We start from the raw sequence: 19,879 nt of genomic DNA on the forward strand, positions 1-19,879 counted from the left end.
ACTCAGGAAAATATAAAATATCTGTAGATTTCTTACCCACGAAGCTCGGATTCAGGTGATAATCGCCATGGTCATGTCCCATGTCGACTATGCCAATTCACTCTACTTTGGCATCCCCCTTAATTTATCCAGATGTTTACAGATGGTACAAAACCAGGCTGCGCGTCTGATTGTTCACCAGCCTAGGCATCATCATATTACTCCTCTCATGAAACAATTACACTGGCTTCCGGTTGTTCAGCAGTGTGCCTTTAAGGTTGGATGTCTCATTTTTAAGTCACTCAATGGAAGGAGCCCGAAATTCGGGAATAACATGATTAACAAATATGTTCCCACACGTAATCTCTGTTCAACCCACAAGCAGCTGTTATCTATCCCTCATTTTAAAATAAAGCGCACTGGGGGCGCCTGGTTTGCCAATTTGGCCCCTATGTTCTGGAACTCCCTTCCCTCCGAAATTCGATTCTGCACCAATCTCCTCGGCTTCAGAAGTCTTCTAAAAACCAGGCGATTCCGACAGGCTTTCTGAAAAAATCTCCAGGACTTGGGTCTCAATCAAAATTAGCGCCATGAAACCTCCCCGGTGTACGTGCGCTTTACAAATTCATTTTAACATAACATAGGGTAGAGCCCTTGTTGTTAGCTTGACCCTTGCAGTGTTGGGTGAGTTCATTTGTGATGAGGAGATCATTTAGTGACTGTATAACAGTGTCCTTTTCGTTATTCCAGGGGAGGTTGAAGTCACCCAGGATGATGTTGTCGGTGTTGGCTAGGGAGAAATGTGTAAGTAGGTCTGATATTTCTTCTCCGAATGCAGGTGAATTTCCTGGGGGGTGGTAGATGAGATGTCATTTTGTTACTTTGTTGTTTTGACATGTTATGTTGGTGTTGAGGTATTCGAAGGTAGAGAAGGAGTGTGTTTTGATTTCAACTATATTGATGTTGTTCTTATGGACGATGGCAATGCATCCACCTCATTAGTCTATTCTGTCTTTTTAGATGATGTAGAAGCTCGGGGGGGCTAGAAGGTCAAAGAAGGGATATGATGTTTCATTGAGTCAGGTTTCGGTGAGGAACGCGATGTCAATGTCGTGATTTAGTATGGCATCAGCCAGCTCCATTGCATGCTTGACTGCGGATCTACAGTTTATAAGCATAATTAATAGATGCATGCACACAAGCCTGGGCCAAAATTCCGTCCGCTCGCGGAAATTGCGATAATTTGGCATTTTCGCGTTCCGCGGAAAGCGCGAAAATGTGAAAATTTCCGCCATCCGCATCTTAGCGGTAATTTGTTTCTTGCTCGCGCTGTAAAAAAATACATCCTCGTGTGCGCACGATCGCCTTACCTGAAACCCCGCGTTCGCCGACAAGTTTTCCCGACCCGGTCGCGTTTTCCACGAGATGTTGGATTGTTGGTAGCCATTTTGAGCTGTCTCACGACGATCACGTCATTTGTCACGCGATCACATCTTTCTTCTCGCGATCATGCACTGCGAGAGTATGAGAAGATTGCGATCTCGAACACGTCATTCTCCACCGCGAGTGAGAACGTGAGGACGCGGGCACATCTAATCGAACGCGAAAAGGAGAAAGAGACCCCGAACACGTCATATCCAACGCGACAGGGAGCGAGAGAACGCGATCAAGTCATTTTGGACACGCCATCGACATCCGACGGAAGTAATGTGAAGCTCGAAAACTCGAACATGTAAAATTTTCAATTTGGAGAAGAATATCAGCTCTAGCAGCATGAAACCTTCTGCAAATGATGATTTTGGATGAAAACAACTCCTCAGATTGACATTTGGCTGTCCTTTTTTGTAAAAGGAGTCCTTTTTTAAAAAAGTGGGGAGAGGGAGGAAGTGCCACAGAATCTCCAACTTCCTGCTCCTGTCCAGCAGGCTCCTCCCAGTGCTTTGTCCATCTCCTGCTCATTCTGCCTTTGGATTTTGAGCTGGAAAGATCACTCTATTTGCTGCATCATTGCAATTGGATTTGAGGATTTTTTATTTGGATATTTTATAAGTAAGTGGTTGTTGTGTCTGTTTGATTGTGGGCATTGCAGTTGTTGTAACTACAATTTATTTTTGGTAACTATCATCATTCCTTTTTTTTAAATACTGTGGGTAGTAGTAGTCAGTAGTAGGCCTGAGCTAGTCATGGCCTCATGGGTGTGTGCATGATGAAGCAACTGTTCCTTTGGTGTTTTTTGAATGTATTTCATTTTCAAGCATCATTTAGGACCTGTATGGCATTGGAATTAGTTGGGAAATGTGTTTTTTTGGGGTGGGCTTTCTGATGTTGTTGGGCCTGGCCATGTGGCTGGTGGCCATTTGAATCCTAGGCCTGCAAGCTTGCCCGGCCTTGTCTGCCAACAGACCTGCTTTCATCCACTAGGATCAGAGCAGGTAGACACAGCTTTATTAATCAAGTGTTTTCTGTGTGGTCTGTTGAATTTAGACATCATTTAGGGCATGTATGGCATTGGATTGAGTTGGGGAAGTTTTTTTTTTTGGGGTGGGCTTTCTGATGTTGTTGTGCCTGGCCATGTGGCCATTTTGAAGCCTAGTCCTGCAAGCTTGTCTGGCCTTGTCTGCCAACAGGCCTGTTTTCATCCAGTAGGATCAGAGCAGGTAGCCACAGATTTATTAATCAAGTGTTTTCTGTGTGGTCTGTTGAATTTAGAGATAATTTAGGGCATGGATGGCATTGGATTGAGTTGGGGAAGTGTGTTTTTTTGGGGTGGACTTTCTGATGTTGTTGGGCCTGGCCATGTGGCTGGTGGCCGTTTTGAAGCCTAGGCCTGCAAGCTTGCCTGGCCTTGTCTGCCAACAGGCCTGCTTTCATCCAGTAGGATCAGAGCAGGTAGCCACAGCTTTATTAATCAAGTGTTTTCTGTGTGGTCTGTTGAATTTAGACATCATTTAGGGCATGGATGGCATTGGATTGAGTTGGGGGAAGTGTGTTTTTGTGGGGTGGGCTTTCTGATGTTGTTGGGCCTGGCCATGTGGCTGGTGGCCATTTTGAAGCCTAGGTCTGGAAGTTTGCCTGGCCTTGTCTGCCAACAGGCCTGCTTTCATCCAGTAGGATCAGAGCAGGTAGCCACAGCTTTATTAATCAATTGTTTTCTGTGTGGTCTTTTGAATTTAGACATCGTTTAGGGCATGGATGGCATTGGATTGAGTTGGGGAAGTGTGTTTTTTTGGGGTGGGCTTTCAGATGTTGTTGGGCCTGGCCATGTGGCTGGTGGCCATTTTGAAGCATAGGCCTGCACACTTGTCTGGCCTTGTCTGCCAACAGGCCTGCTTTCATCCAGTAGGATCAGAGCAGGTAGCCACAGCTTTATTAATCAAGTGTTTTCTGTGTGGTCTGTTGAATTTAGACATCATTTAGGGCATGGATGGCATTGGATTGAGTTGGTGAAGTGTGTTTTTTTAGGGTGGGCTTTCTGATGTTGTTGGGCCTGGCCATGTGGCTGGTGGCCATTTTGAAGCCTTGGCCTGCAAGCTTGCCTGGCCTTGTCTGCCCACAGGCCTGCTTTCATCCAGTAGGATCAGAGCAGGTAGCCACAGCTTTATTAATAAAGTGTTTTCTGTGTGGTCTGTTGAATTTAGACATCATTTAGGGCATGGATGGCATTGGATTGAGTTGGGGAAGTGTGTGTTTTTTGGGGTGGGCTTTCTTATGTTGTTGGGCCTGGCCATGTGGCTGGTGGCCATTTTGAAGCATAGGCCTGCATACTTGTCTGGCCTTGTCTGCCAACAGGCCTGCTTTCATCCAGTAGGATCAGAGCAGGTAGCCACAGCTTTATTAATCAAGTGTTTTCTGTGTGGTCTGTTGAATTTAGACATTATTTAGGGCATGGATGGCATTGGATTGAGTTGGGGAAGTGTGTTTTTTTAGGGTGGGCTTTCTGATGTTGTTGGGCCTGGCCATGTGGCTGGTGGCCATTTTGAAGCCTTGGCCTGCAAGCTTGCCTGGCCTTGTCTGCCAACAGGCCTGCTTTCATCCAGTAGGATCAGAGCAGGTAGCCACAGCTTTATTAATCAAGTGTTTTCTGTGTGGTCTGTTGAATTTAGACATCATTTAGGGCATGGATGGCATTGGATTGAGTTGGGGAAGTGTGTGTTTTTTGGGGTGGGCTTTCTTATGTTGTGGGGCCTGGCCATGTGGCTGGTGGCCATTTTGAAGGCTAGGCCTGCAAGCTTGCCTGGCCTTGTCTGCCAACAGGCCTGCTTTCATCCAGTAGGATCAGAGCAGGTAGACACAGCTTTATTAATCAATTGTTTTCTGTGTGGTCTGTTGAATTTAGACATCATTTAGGGCATGGATGGCATTGGACTGAACTGGGGAAGTGTGTTTTTTTGAGGGTGGGCTTTCTGATGTTGTTGGGCCTGGCCATGTGGCTGGTGGCCATTTTGAAGCCTAGGCCTGCAAGTTTGCCTGGCCTTGTCTGCCAACAGGCCGGCTTTCATCCAGTAGGATCAGAGCAGGTAGCCACAGCTTTATTAATCAATTGTTTTCTGTGTGGTCTGTTGAATTTAGACATCATTTAGGGCATGGATGGCAATGTATTGAGTTGGAGAAGTGTGTGTTTTTGGGGTGGGCTTTCTGATGTTGGGCCTGGCCATGTGGCTGGTGGCCATTTTGAAGCCTAGGCCTGCAAGCTTGCCTGACCTTGTCTGCCAACAGGCCTGCTTTCATCCAGTAAGATGAGAGAAGGTAGCCACAGCTTTATTAATCAAGTGTTTTCTGTGTGGTCTGTTGAATTTAGACATCATTTAGGGCATGGATGGCATTGGATTGAGTTGGGGAAGTGTGTTTTTTTGGGGAGGGCTTTCTTATGTTGTTGGGCCTGGCCATGTGGCTGGTGGCGATTTTGAAGCCTAGGCCTGCAAGCTTTCCTGGCCTTGTCTGCCAACAGGCCTGCTTTCATCCGAGAGGATCAGAGCAGGTAGCCACAGCTTTATTAATCAAGTGTTTTCTGTGTGGATGGCATTGGATTGAGTTGGGGAAGTGTGTTTTTTTGGGGTGGGCTTTCTGATGTTGGTTGTCTTAAAGACATGCTTTTGTTGTGTGTGTCTGGTGTGTGTTGGTGTGCAATGCATGCACCCTGCAGACCTTTTTGGAGCATGTGAATGTTTGTATTTGCATTTTGTTGCATTAAAAATGCAGAGCAGTGTGCTTTAGCATGCATCCTTTACCTGGCTTTTATAAGCCTTTTGTCAGCTCCTGGTGTTTCCCAGGCCCCCTGCTTGTTTGTGATGTGTGAGTGTCCATGTGGCTAGTGGCCTTTTTTTGTGTTGGGAGTTATTAGTGTCCTGCTTTTGCCATATTGACCTGCATGGTTTTCCTATTGGATTACCGCTTCCATCCATCCACCCCCTTTGCCAGCAGCAGCTCCATGGATGCTGAGATTCTCAAATAATTTAATGGCAAATAGGGTCCACCCCACTTCCATTACATTTTTATTTTGGTGGTTCTTATTAACTTTCCTATCCTTCCTGAGAGTGTAGTGTGTGACTGACTGTACACAGTAGTATAACATAGCCCTTGTTCAAAAAAATTCATAAATGGCTAGACTATGTCTTTTGTTTGCACTAGTACAGTAGTAAGTAACTGAACCACAACAACAAATGCAACATTTCACTGATGTTCTTCTCCTGGTTTATTTGCTTTTAGGTGCACAAAAAGCCAGAGGAGGAGGTGTCATCAGCCTCACCCGGCTACCCGTTGCACTGCCAGCCAGACAGAAGTCCTGCTGCGCATCACGTCCACGTGTGACCAGAACTTGTTGTGCATCTGCATCCTGCCTGACATCTGAAGAAAATGGCCCCAAAGAAAGGTACCAGGTCCAGTACCAAGAAAGTTGCCGGTGAGAAGAAGGAACAGAAAAGGAAGTGCCATTAACCACGACTGGTGGTGTGCCGGTCAATGTTTTTTTTGGCACCAAAAAAGTTACGCCAGCAGCAGCGTTGTCCGGGAACCAAGCTGGGAGCAGCACCTCAGCACCAGCGGTCCAACCCCACCAACCTAGGCCCAAGGGCTTTAGTGTCGCAGAGGTAGCCAGTCTACTAACGAGCAGCGATGTTGAAGAAATGTCATTATCGCAAAGTAGTACACAATCAACACAGGCGCAAACTCAGCAGATAAGTGTGCAGCCGCAACAAGAACAGCAGCAGCCACAACAAGAACAGCAGCAGCTGCAACAAGAACAGCAGCAGCCGCAACAAGAACAGCAGCGGCCGCAACAAGAACAGCAGCGACTGCAACAAGAACAGCAGCAGCCGCAACAGCCCACCATAGTAGTTGTTGCTCCTGACGTAGGGGCATTTCAGGAAATCAAGCTTCCTGCAGATAAAGTAGAGCAAAGTCAAACCACTGTTTCAGAAGATCTATTGTCTTCCAGATCACCAGCAAGGAAAAGGAGGCTTAGTCCATCATCTTCTTCTTCAAGCCCCGCTTCTAATGATCGTGATGCCACTTGGCACCAACCAGCTCAGTCTGAGATTGATATACGCCACAAGACAATGCTTCTGAAAAGGAAGGTCCCAGACAAACTTAGAGTTATGGAGGTAGATGTAGAAGAGGGGGGTGATGCTGATGTTGATGAAGAAGAGCCAGTCATCACTCACATTACTCCCGCCCCAAAGGGATTGGAGACCAACATTCTCACACTATCCAGAAAGGCTGCTACTGAGCGGGATGTAGCACGGATATCACCAACACAGGTTACACCACCACTACCTCCAGCTGCCATATTTACCAAGGCCCGGCAGGGACCTACATCCAGCTCAACCACCTCAGTAGGTAGTGGTAGTAAAAGTCACAGTCTAGGTGCACAGGGTCACATTTCAAGCACACCCTCCAGTTCATCTGGTATTGAAAGTGGCACATCCAGCAGTGCCAGAAAGTTCTCCTCCCCAGTTTGGGACTTCTTTTCTGTTAGCACCAAGGAGGAGAACGTTCCTATATGCTGAATTTGTCGGCAATGTGTTCGGCGGGGTAAGCTTGGTACAAACTATGGTACCGGAGGCCAAGCAAGTCATCTCAGAATACACCACACTATCGTGTGGGAGAATCACCTACTTCAGGCAAAAGAAAGTAGAAAAACTCAACCCATTGAAGTTGGTCAGGAAGAATCAGGGAGCGATATTATTGCGGTGGAAGGTGAAGAAGAGGGAGGCATTTCTAGCCCTGGCCCCAGTAGTGCAGCGGTACCGCCCACATCCTCCTCAGTAACATCTGAGTGGCACCGCCTCAGGCCGAGACACCAAGGCGACCGAGTACCGCAATGAGACAAACTGTGTCGTTGAGCCTAAGTGGGTTAATGAAAACAGCACCACAAAGGAAAGTAATCCAGCCTACCATTGAGAGCATGTTTAGGTTGGAGGGGCAGTTCCAACACAACCACTCAACGGCACAGTTGTACAATGCGAAGCTGGCTAAAATGTTAGCGCTGGACCTTCTTCCTTTTTCATTTGTGGAAGGGGTGGGTTTCCTTGAATTTGTGTCAGCCATCTGCCCTAAATGAAAGGTTCCCAGCCGGTCCTATTTCGCAAGAATTGCTGTTCCGGAACTACATCATGATGTGCTGGAATTGGTTGGACAAGCTTTGCAGCAGAGTGCTGTTCACAATATCCACCTGACAACAGACATGTGGACCAGTTGCCAAGCCGCAGACTGCACACTGGGTCTCTTTTCTGGGGGTTAGAGATAAGCTATCTGCACGAGGTGCTGTTGACACAGCTGCGATTTTTAAAGGTACTCGGAAACATGCAACTGTAGCCATGTTCGCCATGGAGAAATCTCATACGGCTGAAAACACTTTAGACGAGTTTCGCAGCAAGGTTTTGGAATGGCTGCGGCCAAGAGGGCTTTGTATTGGTTTTGTTGCCACAGACAATGGCAGTAATGTACTTAAGGCTATGGAACTTGGTTCCTATTTCAGGGTTCCGTGTTTGGCACACTGCATAAATATTATAGTTCAAGACTTTCTGAAAAAAGAACCCATAGTCAGCAATTTACTGGCCATCTGCCGAAGAATGTGCACTCATTTCAGCCATTCTTTTAAAGCTCGGAAGCAGGTGAGGATCATCCAACGTGAACATAGGATGCCAGTCAAGGCACTCATCCAGGAGGTGGCAACACGTTGGAACTCAATGTATTACATGCTTGATCGTCTGTATGAGCAGTACAGGTCACTCCATGAATATGTCTGGAAAAGAAGAGGGGATGCTACTGTTAAAGGCATGAACCTTGAGATGGAGCAATGGAGCCTAATTAAATGCCTGACTGAGATGCTTTGTCCTTTTGAGGTCTTCACACATGAAGTCAGCAAGGAGGACTGTACAATGGGCCAAGCTATCCCATTATTGCAAATGCTAGAGACAAAAGGGAAGCCAATGACTTGGTGGGGAGCTTAGCCCGTCGCTTAGCTGAAAATGTAAGGATACAAAATAAAATTTTGTCACAAGAACATTACATTTGTGCCACAATTCTGGATCCACGTGCAAAATTTGGACTGAAGACATTCTTTGCTTTTTCCGAAATTGATATTGCCCGCTACAAAACTTGTATAGCTGAAGCAGCCAGTAAGTTGGAAAACGAACGGCTGCTAATTAAAAGCCCGCAAGATCAACCCCCAAGAAGTACTGCAGCAGGGCATGCAGGATCAAGTGCAACTTCGTCGGCTGAGGGCAGTGCGTTTGGATCACAACACTAACCATCACTATCGACAACAGCAACACTAACTGGATCATTAGGCCCAGTACAGTCGTTAGACGATTGGTATGTACAGTTAGGCATTAATAAGCACAGTGCTGATGCACAGAGAAAAGAGCACGAAAGCTTACCAGCAGCACCCCTGAACATTGAGCGGATGGTCCAGGCCTATCTGGATGACCCAACAGAGGTGTACATTGATCAAAATCCATTGCAGTATTGGTATAGGAAAAGGTCTGAATGGCCACTGCTCAGCAGGCTGGCAATAAGCTATCTGGCTTGCCCTGTCGCAAGTGTCTCTTCCGAACGTGTTTTCAGTACTGCTGGTTCCATTGTAACATTGAGAACGACCAGTCTCTCGCCCAAAAACGTGGAGAGGTTAACAATGATCAAAATGAATCAGCACTTCATACCACCGAATTACACAATACATGAAGCAATGGAGGAAGATGAGGACAGCGGCTCAGGTGACAGAAGTAGTGAGTCACATGATGATTACCTACTACTGGCTGACTCCCCAGAGTTTGAGGACGAGCTATACTTCCCTGACACTTAGGCTTGCACTTATTGTCTTCCTCCCTTTTTCCCCCCTTTATTTGTGTGTCTGTCGTTCCGGTTACAAACTTGTGAATCACAACAACTCCATTACCACCGTCTTCTACTCTTCCTATTTAATATACAAGTTTCAGGTGTCTGCAATTTGACAGTACAGTCCTCCAAATCCAGCTCCTCCGCTCCATCATACTGAATCTCCTGCCCAAATCCATTGCCCTCATGAATGATGATTGGATGATGGTAAATACTAGAAGAACAAATTCAAACTTTCCTAGTCCTTCCAAAAGAAGTGGTGCATGAATCAAATGACTACTATAGCTATCCTCCTTTCAGAGCCGAGAGAGACTGCACATTAACTGAAAATAAGATGGAACAGGTAATGATTGATGCCATGCATTGGACGCAGAGTCGCAGACTGAATGATTATGTTGTGTTTGTTGTGCATGAAGTTATGTAATTGTGCACTAATCATCTTTCTACAGAACACACTAAACTTAACTCAAGGTGAATTCAATTTTCCCCTTCTTGCAAATAAGAAATTTGAACTTCTCCTGCAGCTTGGTGATACATTGCTTGTAATTCAATACAGGAAGGGGACTCACTCAATCTGCGCAATGAGTATGATTGACACAACAGCACCGTCCATGATGATGATGGCGAAATAGACAGCCCGTTAACTTAAGATGAGAAGGAACAGGTAATGACAATTAATGGCATGCATTTGACACCTGACTCTGAGCGATTGGTGTTTGGGTTTTCGTTGTTTGTTTGTTGTGCACAAAGTGAAGTCAAAGTGTACTAGTAATCTATCTTTCTGTACACACTAAAGACTGACTCAAGTCAATACTATTTCTACTCTTGTTGTGTAATAACAATTTTACTTCTACTGCAGGCCGATCTTCACAGTCAGTCAGTAAAAGTATCAGAGATGATGATGAAGTCAGGAGGACGTTTCATGAGTGGCATAAAACTTAAAAGCCTAAAGGTAAACACGTCAACAACAATCACAGCAGACCCAAATGTCTGTGTAGAAGTGGAATAGAGTGTAGCGGTGGGATGACTGCAGTGCATTGATTTACTAACTTAAACTGTAAAATGCTATGTTTGCAATGGATAATGTGCTTTGCCTTTGTCCAACTCTTTAAAATAAAAAAATAAAAAGTACTCTAAAGTCTAAACGTAGGATGTGCTACTGCTAAGCAACGTGCCGTCAGGCCTGTCACTGTGGGCCTGCTCTCTCCTGTTATGGTTGAAGGTCAATGCTGGAAACAGACTAGAGTAGAGATGATGCATACATGCCACCTCGGAAAGTGTTCTTGTTGCACTACACCATAACTTGTGCATTTGTTTCAACTTTGTTTCTCAATATCCCCTTTGGTTTTGCCTCTCCAATTACAGGCCGGGCCTTGCACTATACTTTGGAAAACATTACAATGCACACTTACCAAAAAATCGAAAAAAATATTCCAGCCGGGCAGTGGCGAGTGGCGACACACCCAAGATTGATGGACGAGAGGACCAAGAGGAATGCCGAGATGCAAATCCAGTCCACATTTTTTACCAGGATAACACGGTAACAGTATCAACTTTTATCTTCTTTTAAATAATTGGAATAATTTTTTTGTATACAATCTTTACAACAGTGCATTCTTGTTCTTTGGTATTATCATCATTAGGTTTGCTCTCTGTTTACGATTCTTCCCTACCAATATTAAAAATTTCTATTTGCTATCTGTAAAAGTATTAAGGCCGGAACAACAGAACAAGAAGTGTATGTAATCCAGGTCTCTCATCATCATGCATGCATTTCCTTTTTTTCCCTTAACATACGGATATGGTAGTCTTCAAAGATTGTCGTTTGTTTGTCCATGCATACTGTTTTTCAATGTCAAACCTTTCCCAAAACCCCCTTCCCATCCATCCAACAAACCCTAACCCTCTTCCCCCGGGTTGTGTGACTTATTGTCAAGGTGTGACTAAATTAAAAGTACACCAATACTTAATCACACGCTTGCTGGGGCGGATGTGGCAAAAGCAACAGTACTTCAATTTCAAGGCAGAGCGATGATCTTCTTCTGCTTGCCCACCCATGAGTAGGATATTTTAGAGGTTATTTTATTCATCAAAGGAACATATACCTCAGCATTAATTGCCAGCATTGATTGGATTTGTTTGTTGTCATTCCTCATACACAGCACTAACTGTTAGGCTGTTGGCCTAGTCAAGTGACTCGACACAACTATAGTTTGTAACTCTGTCTAGTAGGCTATCCCAACCACCATTATGTTTTGTTGTAAAATATTTTAGCATATTATTGTTGCTCGGTAAGTTCTGTACTGTACTTCATTCTACTACTCCTCTAACAGTCTCTTAAAGGCGATTGACTGTCTCCTTTTCTTTTTTTGCAAATGCTGCTGCCCTGCCAGTGTCTACTACTACTACTATACTACCACCACCACCCCAAGCATGGCATGTTAGAAAAAGGAAACCATCTTCACCATGCAGCCATTGCTATGCCTAAGTTAAACATCAAGCACAGGTAAGAGAGAAGTTTGGGGGAGGCAGAATTAATAATGGACATGTTTTCAATAAATTCAATTTCACCCACCCCTTTGAGTCCAGATAAAGAATGCATAGACTAGAGGAGAGACTGAAAGTACTAGTAGGACAAGTCAATCAGTAAGGGGTGTCGTATCTATCTGTTTGTGTCTTACACAGTCAGCCAATTATTTAAATCAAACACTGGCTATGGGTGGCCCTGCACCAGCAAGGAAACAGTGTGATGTAAAACAGTAACCCCACCTACAAAACATTAACAACATTGAATGTAACGTAGAAAAATATATTTAATTTACCCGAACAAAAATAAACTAATACCCACAAAATCTGACCCACCCCCCTCCCTAACCCCAACCAATGTCTGTAGAAAAGTCCAGGAGAAAATAGTAGTCCAAAAAGCAAAAACCCAACGCCCAAACCAGTTCCCACCCACCCAAACAAGAATTAAAAAAGGGGCAGAACTTGAAGACAGGGACTAAGGTTTGGGGCGGGACTGAAGGAGGACACGCATCTGCTCCTCTAAACGGGCTATGCGGCGTCTGAGGGCGCGGCAGTTGCAGCCACAGTGCGGGGGGCACCAGAGATGGCACTGCGGTGGAGGCGGGCAGCCGCCAGATGGTGGCGCTGTACCGCTGGAGGGCGGTGGCTGGGGCCCGGGGCACTGGAGGAGGCTTCAAGTGCTGCTGCAGTCTCCTCCTCCTCCTCTGCCAAGACCACCAGCCGCCGGTATTCACGCTGGATTGCCTCCAGCTTCCGGCGCCGTGCCTTGGCGGCCAACTCCTTTTGATTGAGTTTAGGAGTAGCTGTGTATCAAAAAGAAAAAACAAGACAATTGTAAAATATACTCTTAGAAAAACAGTAAGACAAGTTAATTATTTGTACACATAGTGGCATGGTAGAGTAGCACTATAAAGCACAGTAGTACATAACATTTTAAATCTCCCCCGTCCTTCTTCCTTCCACCCGTCTTTCACTTTTTAGTTGAACAGTGCACCAGGTGCTCTTCTCCATAAAACTTTCAAAGCGGAGTTGAAATCAGATAGATGAGGCCATTGGTTACTCAATACTCCTGCTCCTATGCCAATTAAAGGGATTCTAGTCTTCTAGTTCACTCTTCAAACGTTCACAACAACTCATACTTACTTAGGACATCGGATGGCGGGCGGACTTTGTCCGCCTGCCATCCTCACGCTAAAAAGGGTGGGGGTCCCGTGGGGACAATTAATTAGGAGGATGCGCCCGGCACAGTGGCGGGCGCATCCTGTTTTTTTTACATTCTGGTTGGCGGTGCCGAAAGCAATGGTAAAAATACATGTTGTGCTGCTTTTCCAAGCACAACATGACAGGCCCCGTGCGGAGCCTGTCACGTTTTGCTTTGAAAGGCAGGGGGGGTACCATAGCATAGGTACCCTCCATGGGGGCCCCCAAGCATACTCTGCAATGTCTGCATTCCTTTCCGTGGCGGACGGCAATGCCACCACGCAAAGGCATTCCAAAATGCAGATTATATGGCTGGCGGTGTGTTCAGAGAGACACCACCACCATATTGAACCCTTCTCCGCCTGGTCGACATGTGGGGGTCTGACTCTTTTCTACAGGGATGGCGGGAGGTTTGCCCCTGCGGTGTCGGCAGTGAATACCACTGGCCCGGCGGGGGCAATACGCACGCCACCCTAATGGGGCCCTAAGTCTCAACAGTACAGTATACATACAGTACACCATTGCAGTGAGTGTACTGTCAAGTTCAACAATAGTTAAGAATTATGAATCTAACTTACCACCGCCCGCCACTGGTGCTGCCACTCCCCCTAACGCTCCATCGTCGGTATCTGCAGCAACTGCCGCATCCTCTCCCTCCGCGTCGCCTTCGCTGGCCCCGGCAATGGTGGTCGGTAGTGCGCCTAGAAAACATTACACATTTATTAGGCGTCATATACACCACCCCCTATTGATCAGAAGCAAGGTTGAAAAATGAATTTATAGTATACTAACATACATCCCTAGTACAAATCAGGTAGTAGTAGAGTAGACACTAATATAGTTATATATGGTCATTCTAGCCTTTGCTTAGTTAGCCCGAGCCATGCAACCATTTTACCTTTGTGTCTTATTTTTGCACATGTGACGTTACCTTGCAGCTTTTTGAATAAGACACCTTTGAGCCCACATGACCTGCCTCACACTGCTACTGTCTACGCGCTGCGTACAAGCGGTCAACAAAAACATTAACAAGCCACTTTTTTATGAAGTACTGGTGTACTGTTAGTCCATATTGCTTATCCATAAATGCTACACTTTTTGGCACGGCTGAGAAATGCTTGCAAGTTGCAATATACTAACGTGCACCATTTCAGTTTTTCACATTACAGACGGAAGATTCCCTTCTACGAACCAGAGCTTTGCAGAGCTTATCAATGATGCAACAACTACCAATACTAGGTTCTTCTAAGGTGAGGGGTCCCTTCACTCAGATCTTCATTTATAAATTTATATAAATTAAATTCCTAGGGGATGGTGGTGCTGCCTTCCACCACTGTTCAGTTATCATGATTTAATTCCCAACTGTAAGTAAGTGTAACAATGTTTATTGTTTTAATGTTATTGATTTTCCGGTTGGTGCTGCATTTTATAATAGAACAATGTACAGAGCTTCTCAATTCAAAATAAACATTTTGAACTTACATAGACTTGGTGGTATTTGGTGTGGACTAACTTACACGAGTGAGCAAATTAAAGTAAGGGTGTGCATGTGCATTGCTTCCACGACTGAGAGGTTGGGTGTGTTATGTTCTGGGTTGTCTACTTGTTGGGTATCTTGGGGGAGGGTTCAGAGACCTAATAGTTATGACAACTATAGTCGAGCAGGGGATTGTGGTGGGTTCTGAATTTCTGATTGAGCTTTGTGATTAAGGTCCAACCTACCATCACCAACATCCTATTTTCTTGTACAAAGGTCTGTATGTGCAAGATCCCTACAACAGTAGTAGCATGTCCTATAGGCTATCATATCAAAATAGTAATAAATCTGGTTGGGCATTTGTTGCTGTGAATTGTCAGAGCCTCAAGATTAACAAAGACTCAAGATCAATAAGACTAGAAGTAGTACAAGAGGACGACCCAAAGGACTGGACTCAATGGCTAGAGCTACTGGTGAATCTGAGTTTTATTACAACCTTTCACATAAAGAGTGGCACTGGCCAACTGGGCAAGCTTAGCTACTACAGTACAGACAGACTGATAGTAGTAGTAGTACTGAGAATCATCATAGCAGAGGCAGGGATAACAAGATTTTTGAAACCGTACAGATCGAAGGATAATTGTTGGTAAAAAATAGCATTGGGAAACTGAAACAATAGTTCGTGAAAAATATGGTGCAGTAAAAGTTATGGAATGAGAAATATTGTTAAAAACAAGAAGACTTACTGGGGCCAGCAGAGGAGCCCTCATTGGTGTCCTCCTGGTGGTGGTGTTCGGACTGTTGTCCCGCCGACTCCCCACTCCCTGTCTGTCTGCCCCTGGGTGCTGATGAACAGAAAAGATATAAGAAACAGACAAACATTGATGGATGGTGTCAAACAAATACAATATTTTTAAAGAACGGTCAAAAAACACTTATGTAAACAACAATTGCAATAACTAAATTGACCGATCTCATCTGGTCAACAAGTAGTATCGGGGGATTCGCGGATCGACTACTTAAGTTACTATTTATCAACAGTAATCCAGTCTTCAATTCTGATTCCAGAATACTAAGTTACAACTAAGCCTAAGTATGACGTACCACCCGACCTAGCCCACCTATTCCAGGCATGCCAATTGCACATTAAGTATGCATTTCCACTTCTTTTATTCCTCAACAATGCATATGGTCAAATGGAGGACACATGACTACATTTTTTGTATACATCAAATTTTGGGTTGATTGATTGATGCTGATGTTCTGCTAGTGCTAAGCCAATTACCACCACTCATTAAACAAACTAGAAAAGGTTCTAATAAAGACTGCCGTAGTAGCAGCACGTCATGTAACTGAGGGGGCATCACGCATACCACTAACAAATTAGAAACTCATACAAAGTACCTAAACCTAAGTATCAATCCGCCCCTATCTCTTAGTGACAGAACAAAGTAAGGAGTGGACTAGAGTCACTGTAGCATTACGTAACTTAATTTCTCTAAAAAAACTCTTACAGAATCACGCTAAGCGAGCGCAAACGCAAAGTTGCAAACAAGTAAGATTAGTAGTAGCGCAGAAGAGCACCTGTGTCATAATCACAGAAGACTTTTAAACGTAATTAACCTGGAATGTAAGCAGCAACATTCTAGCTGGTTGGAAGAAAAAAAAGATATTCGCAATATATAACACAGAGCAGAAGAACAGACACAAAGTAGTAATAATTAAATAGTTACTCACCAAGCCCCGGGACCTCCACTCCTAGCAGGTCCAGCAGGTCCTGCTCACGGTCCAGGATGTCGGACCACCGGTGCGTCAGCTGCGCCTGGGAGCGCCGGACCCCAGAGAAGCGCAACACTGCCCGGCGCACCTTCTCCCACCCCTGCCGACGCTCCCGGAGGCCGTACCCGGACCCAGGACTGCCACCTGCTGCCAGGGTTGAGGGGAGGTGGCGCTGCACATAGAAAATGAGTACAGCCAACTCCAGCTCCCCAAATAAGGCCCGTGCCTGCACCCCTTGTTGGTGCCGCCTTCCGCAGCGATTTGATTAAATGTTTGGAGGAATTTTGATAAAACTGGTGTAATAACTGTTCAACATGGAGTAAGACGGATTGATACAATATCAGGGTTAAATCCCTTTCTTCGCAGTGCAACGGGTTGGCATGTAAAGAACGTGCCCATTGGATTGATTTACAACTGCTTGCCAAGGCTTAAACTCCCCTTTTATAACACATAGGACACACCTAAGGCAGGCCCAAGTAGCCCTATGGGCAGAGTGCTGGGTAAGTAAAAGGTAGGACATGTACCTTTATGTGTGGCTTGTCCTGGCAGGGACAAACTGCATATTTTGTTTCTCACTGCTCTGAGGCCTACTCCTCTCATAGGCTAGCATTGGACAGTCTGTTATGTACATTTAAGTGCGTATTCCTGATCTAAAAGGAGTGGTGTTGCCATTTTTGGTGAGTCTAAGAATAGCAGTGAGAAATACTACTTTTTGGTGCAGTTGGATTTTACATTACTATTTTTGATTTGCCACTTATACAAAGTGGGCATTTCTCCTTGCCTATGACACTTTGTGCTTTGCAGCCTGACTCCAATTCACATCTGGGCCTGGGTGACAGCTACACTTTGTGCATACTTTCCAGACAGCCATCACACAGGAAGGGCTGGGTGTAACAGGGATTACATCTACATTCATCTGCATACTGATGGTCTTCCTGGTCTGGTAGAGGGAGAGGGCGTTTGCACTTTACAGTTGTATAGGATGTGGCCTGCCCTCACACAAAGGGCTGATTTACCCCCCACTGATGCCTGGAGCCAGGGCCGGGTTGAAAGGGAGTGCTGTGCACTTCTAAGGTTTCTTGTGAAGTCACCCCTACATTAAAGACACTTATGAGTATAAGTACAGGGGCTCTGACCCCATGTTTTGAAAGCACATCTGGAACTAAACCTCTGTGAGAAGGACAACTGCACTGCTTAAAGGGCTCATTTGCACTGCTTTTCTGTTTTTTGCTCTGCTTCCTGCTAACTGCTGTGCTGCTTAAAGGACTCAACTGGACTGATTGTCTGCTTGTTGCCCTGCTGACTGCTGCTTCCTGATGCTGGCTTTACAAATTGCACACTGCCAGAGGAATGTTTTGCTGCCAAGGGAAAACACCATTGTATTATCTGCCCTATGTGCTGGCCTGCTTTCTGCTATTTTCCTTTGTGCCCAAGTGTTGCCCATAATTACAGTGCATGTTAAGCACTTCTTATTCTACTCGAGCTTGGAACTTGCAGCCTGGGGACTCAGCATGTCGCTTCCCCCAGCCAGGAAATCCGTGACGTACCACCATTTTGTGGAAACTGCTGGACTGAGGCACTCTTCCCCTGCACTTGATCCCACAGCCGGCTTTCTAGAACCCCCTGGCTGGCCCTGCTCTTTCTCGGGAGAGGCAGTAGGCAGGGAGAAGCTCTTTGTAGCTACACTAGTGTGTCTGTAGGGAGTAGAGACCTGTGTTCCCCCCATCACTCCGACTGGTAAAGGCACTCCTACCAGCTCAGCATAGCACTGCTCAACCCAGGTGACGAGGATTCTCCGACTCAAGGAAAGTCACAGAACCTCAGAAAAGAGTCCTGTGGGGTCCTCTGTGAGTGTGGGGTCCTCTGCTGTGACTCCTAGTGCTGCAACCATCAGGAGATGTACAGCTTGTTTGCGTGCAGCAGTCCTCTTGCCATTCTGCATGCAGGGGACCCGGTAGTTTATCTGCGTCGTTGCTTACAGTGTGCGCGTATCCCCCCTTTTCTGTGAGAAACCACTTGGGGGCATCTTTTCTCTCTACTGTAGTCTTCAGGGTGAGACTCGAAGGAGGCCCCACACATTTTTGATTGAGGAAATTGTCGTAACATGGGCAGTAGGCACACAGGTGCATCTAACCCTACACTTGGGGCCTAATTACTATATAAAGCATAATAGAATAGGGATACAATTACGCCGTGCCCTATGGTTTCCTAACGAGTCATGTGTTTTGTCAATGAATTACGTAACAGTACTGACACTCATCTGATAATTCCAGTACTTATTCATAATCTGCTGCATTCCATTACCTAAGTATTCACTGAGGTTATGATGTATGTCATTTTGATTCTTGCATTGTCAGGATAACGAGTACTGTTTCAGGGTTTGAATAGTTTGCACAGTATTTATAATTCATGTTGGTTTGGTCTATGTTATGTATAATATACTATATTTTTATATAATCTTGTGTGGAGTCTCTTTTGAGGTGTAGTCATTGTGTTTCTGTGTGAGTGTGTTGAGCAAATGCTTTACACATGACCTCTGATGATAAGCCTGCAGGCTCTGCGCCAAGCTACCAGAGGGTGAACACAGGTTATCTTGGGTGTGTAACTTACTTCACCTGAGTAGAGTGGTGGGTTCTGCTTGACCTAGGAGCATAACTGTGCCAACCAGAAACCCCATTTCTAACAATATGTATTTGTGTGGAAGCAAAGAACTGTAGAACAATATTTGTGTAGGTTAAAAGGTCAGATTTCAGCTGCACTGTCAAGTCAGACCTAAACATCCATGTCAGTATAAGACTGCTCTCCTCCCATCTGTGCTACTGCCAGAGAAAGACAAACTCCTTACATTTACTAGTTATCTAAGACACTTTTACAACATTTCATGTCATTTGTGTGCACCTGAAAGTTCAAGCTCAGTCAGCTAGACAAATAAACAAAATTATTACAGCTGCAGGGAGGTCAGGCACTATTTTTGTGAAAGCACACAACTTCTGTCCAATCAAAACTGTACTCCTGACTCCCAACATGTGGCTGGAGCCAAAGCCCCTGTAGTGATGCTTCACATAATTGTCTGGTGACAACTGCCCTGTCAAGCCAGACAATAGAAATCTATATGTTGATGTCAAAAGTTTCACTATGTCCAATACAATGTTATTTAGAGAAGCAAGCATTCAGGAATAGCCTAAAACAGCTTAAAGAGTATCCTAAAAAGCACCCAGGCCACCAACTGCACAAAGGGAGATCAAGAAAATAGTGTGAGTCATAATTTGCCAAGGTGAATTTATGAAGAGAAACAAACATTCATAGGTTTTCTGTGGTCAGTATAATTTAATGTTTAGGCTATGTGACCCAAAGAACCACCTGGACTGCAGGTGGCTTTTACGTCCAGGAGTCTACAGTGCTGGAGGATACGGTGTGAGGTGGTCACAGCAGTTTAATGATTGTCTTGTCTTTTGTTACAGGCACTGGAAGTGGCGACCACAGGAGTGTTTGTATTTCGCTCAGCGATTAAGATAGGGCTAATCTATCTATGAAAGCAGTCGAAGTGTGGGTTGGTGCTGGGGAGACAATACTGGTTTAGTT

The sequence above is a fragment of the Triturus cristatus genome, chromosome 7, assembly GCF_964204655.1.
Source record: "Triturus cristatus chromosome 7, aTriCri1.1, whole genome shotgun sequence".
Lineage (NCBI taxonomy): Eukaryota > Metazoa > Chordata > Amphibia > Caudata > Salamandridae > Triturus > Triturus cristatus.